Raw genomic sequence first — 4,181 nt, 5'->3', positions numbered from 1 at the left:
AATGTAACTTTCGGTGATGGGAGCAAATCTCAAATTAAAGGAAAGATAATTATTTCATAACCTGGACTGCCAGACATTGCAAATGTCCTCTATGTAGAAGGTCTAAGGATGAACCTGTTAAGCATAAGTTAGATATGTGATCAAGACTTCATGGTGTTTTTCTCAAAGGGAAAATGTCTTGTCATGGATGAGTCTGGAAAGAACCTCATAAGTGGTGTTCGCACTTTAGACAACTGTTATGGATTGGTTCCTGATGTTGATATTGTGTGCAACAGTATTCGTTTGCCTAATGAAGATTTATGGCATCAACGGATGGGACATGCTAGTTACAAACACTTTTCTATTGTATCTAAGCATGAATTAGTCTTGGGAATACCGAAGCTTAGTAGAATGAACAATGTGGTGTGTGGACCATGTCAACTTGGGAAACAGACAAAAGCTAAGCATCCAAGCACTCAGACATCAGCTACATCTAGGCCATTGGAGCTCCTACATTTGGATCTTATGGGTCCAACTAGAACCGAGTCTCTTGGTGGTAAGAGATACATCATGGTTGTGGTAGACGACTTCACCAGATACACTTGGGTCATTCTCTTACGATCCAAGTCTGATGCTCCTGAGCACATTGAAGCCTTATGCACAAGATTGCAGAATGAGAAGAACCTGAAGATCGATCGAATTTGAAGTGACCATGGTAAAGAATTCGAAAACTCACATATGGAGTCCTTTTGCTAGAAATTAGGTATATCTCAAGAATTCTCTGCTCCTATTACTCCTCAATAGAATGGTGTGGTAGAAAGAAAGAACAGAGTTATTCAAGAGATGGCCAGAGCCATGTTATATAACAAGGATTTGGCCAGAAACTTTTAGGGAGAAGTTGTTAACATTGCTTGTCATACAGTTAATAGGGTGTACTTCAAACCTGGTACCAAGAAGACTTCATATGAGTTATGGAAAGGAAGAAAGCCGAATGTGAAGTACTTCAGGATCTTTGGAAGCACCTGTTTCATCCTCAAGAATAGAGAGAATGTGGGAAAGTTTGACTCTAGAAGTGATGAAGATATATTTTTGGGCTACTCCTCCACAAGCAAGGCTTATCGAGTATACAATAAGAGAACCATGAAGATAATGGAGACAGTAAATGTTGTTATTGATGAGTCTTCAGATTCCAGCTCTCAGAAAAGTATTGAAGAGTTACCCAAAGAAATTCCTCATCCTGAGCCTAATGGAGTTCAAGAGCTTATTGAACAAGAACCTGCATATCCAAGTACTCCCAGTACTCCCAATGTTTTGGAAGATTCTGTAGACATATCCACTTCACCAGATTCTGAGTCTCATGAAGAGAAAAGACCTTCATCCAGGGTTAAATTAAACCATCCTCCAGAAGATATTGTGGGGAATATGAATGAACTCACATTAAGGAAACGAACTGTTGATAAATGTGTTGCTAACTTTGTGTCTTATTCTTGTTATTTATCACAGGTTGAACCCACAAAAGTTGAGGAAGCTCTTCAGGATGAAAGTTGGGTTAAAGCAATGCATGATGAACTTCTTCAGTTTCAGAGGAATGATGTTTGGACCTTGGTACCTAGACTGGAGGGTGAACACATCATTGGTACAAAGTGGATATTCCGCAACAAGACTGATGAGGAGGGCAATGTGATCCGAAACAAGGCTCGGCTTGTAGCTCAAGGATACTCTCAAATGGAAGGAGTAGACTATGATGAGACATTTGCTCCGGTTGCCCGTATGTAGTCCATCAGAATTCTCCTTGCACTGGCATGTCAATTAAAGTTCAAGCTTTATCAAATGGATGTGAAGACTGCTTTCTTAAATGGATTTCTCAAAGAAGACATTTATGTGGAGCAACCAAAAGGGTTTACTGATCCACACTTTCCAGATCATGTACTGTACCTCAAGAAAGCACTCTATGGGTTAAAGCAAGCCCCCAAAGCTTGGTATGATCGACTTACACAATACTTGGTGTCACATGGATTCACAAGAGGAAAGGCTGATCAGACTCTTTTCATCAAAAGAGAAGATAGCGAGCTAACAATTGCCCAAGTCTATGTTGATGACATCATCTTTGGATCGACTAAGGATGAACTTGCTCATGATTTCTCAAAACTCATGCAGGCAGAGTTCAAGACGAGCATGATTGGAGAGCTGACTCACTTCCTTGGGCTGCAGATTCGTCAACAAGATTTAGGTATATTTCTATCTCAATCTAAATATGCTAAGAATCTTGTGAAAAAAATTGGTTTGGAATCTGCTAGTTCTGTCCGAACCCCTATGAGCCCAAATGTTAAACTCACTGTTGACTTGTTAGGTAGAAGTGTTGATCCTTCTCTTTATAGAAGCATGATAGGTAGTCTCCTTTACCTTACTGCTAGTAGACCTGACATTAGTTACAGTGTTGGAGTATGTGCTAGATATCAGGCTAATCTCAAACAGTCCCATATGACTACTTTAAAGAGAATCATAAAGTATGTCAAAACCACTGCTGAGTTTGGTGTGTGGTACAGCAAGGACACAAGCAATGTCCTAGCTGGGTACTCTAATGTTGATTGGGCTGGGAATGCTGATGATAGAAAGAGTACTTCAGGGGGTTGTTTCTATGTGGGTGATAATCTTGTCTCTTGGATGAGTAAAAAGCAGAACTTCATCTCATTATCCACTGCAGAAGCTGAGTAAATTGCTGCTGGTAGCTGTTGCACCCAATTCCTATGGATGCAAAAACTCTTCCATGATTATAGTATTTGTCAAGAACATCTCACTATCTATTGTGACAATACTAGTGCCATTAATATCTCTAAGAATCCGGTTCAACATTCTAGAACAAAACACATAGAGATTCGACATCACTTCATTAGGGAGCTTGTCGAAGATGGTACTCTCACTCTTGAGTTTATTCACACCGATGATCAGAAGACTGACCTGTTTACCAAACCTCTTGATAGTAAACGCTTCGAATTCCTTCGTCAAAACATTGGTGTTATCTCCATGGGATGATCTTCCTCTCTTTTTCCTTCTTCCTCAAGCATCTACATTTAGTTTTTATGCTTTGTTTGTTTAACATGTTTTTGTTTGGTTATTTTTCAGTTTTTGCTTTGTTTTGTTTTTCTTTATAAAAAATAAAAAAAATTGAAAAAAAAAAAAAATACAAAAACAGTGTGCGTTTTGTATATTGGTACTTGTGTACCTTAGATGGCCATTGAAACAAAGTCTTCTAAACTTTGTATCATTTGTAGCTTAGATGAGCATCTCTATGCACAACTAAGCAAGTGAGTTTTGTGGCTCGTGTTTGTGATGAGTACGATTAAGTTGTCTCTTAAACTTAACATGCATATCACTCTTTTTGACGGGAAGGACTAAAAATCCTAAGAGAAAGGCATAAATAACCATCTCACCACTGTTGCCCGCCAATCATAATAAGACACCTGTATGCCTCGGCATAGCAAAAGTGCAGTTTCAATAACATTTGTGTACTTAGGTATAGCAAAATTTGAATGTCAATTATCATTAGGTATTTCTTTTCTCTCTCTAATAAGCCCATGCATGATATGTTTAAAAGAAAAATATGTAAAGAAAATTAAAAGCAAAAAGATCAAAAATGCTTTAAATATGATTGCAAGCGTGTATTCTAGGAGATGTGAGAGTTATAGGATGTACCTCAAAGGTGATAGTCTCCATCAAGCAGTTATGATTGTGTGTAAGTTAAGTGATTTTCTCATATCTTAAATCGTCATAACACGCATACACTTATGCAATCTTGCGATGTTTTTCACACACAACACGCAATATTCTTTGCTATTCTTGATACATGTTCAGGTACAATGTGATTTGGCCATCACGAGGTTTTACATGTATTAATGTATGCTCACTAAACTGTCTAAACTCGTTTTTAAAATATAAAATTGGTTAGACTTGTTTAGTGTGTGTGTGTGTGTGTGTGTTTGTGGAGATCCATGTGCTTAAATTTTCATTTGAGAGATGATTTTAAGAGCTTAATATATTGATTGGATCGTTGGTTGAGTTGCATGTTGGATTGCATTCATGTTTGTGTTTTTCACATCTCGAAAAACTGCTTTTAACACCTCCTCGACACCTCCTCAATAGCTGCCTATCTGTCGAGCTTCCTTAAGCTTTTTCTTATCGCAATCTCACCTGCACCTCGATAC

Source organism: Quercus lobata, chromosome 6 (genome assembly GCF_001633185.2).
Source record: "Quercus lobata isolate SW786 chromosome 6, ValleyOak3.0 Primary Assembly, whole genome shotgun sequence".
Classification (NCBI taxonomy): Eukaryota; Viridiplantae; Streptophyta; class Magnoliopsida; order Fagales; family Fagaceae; genus Quercus; species Quercus lobata.
The sequence above is the reverse complement of the archived record's forward strand: the minus strand, read 5'-3'. Positions refer to the sequence as shown.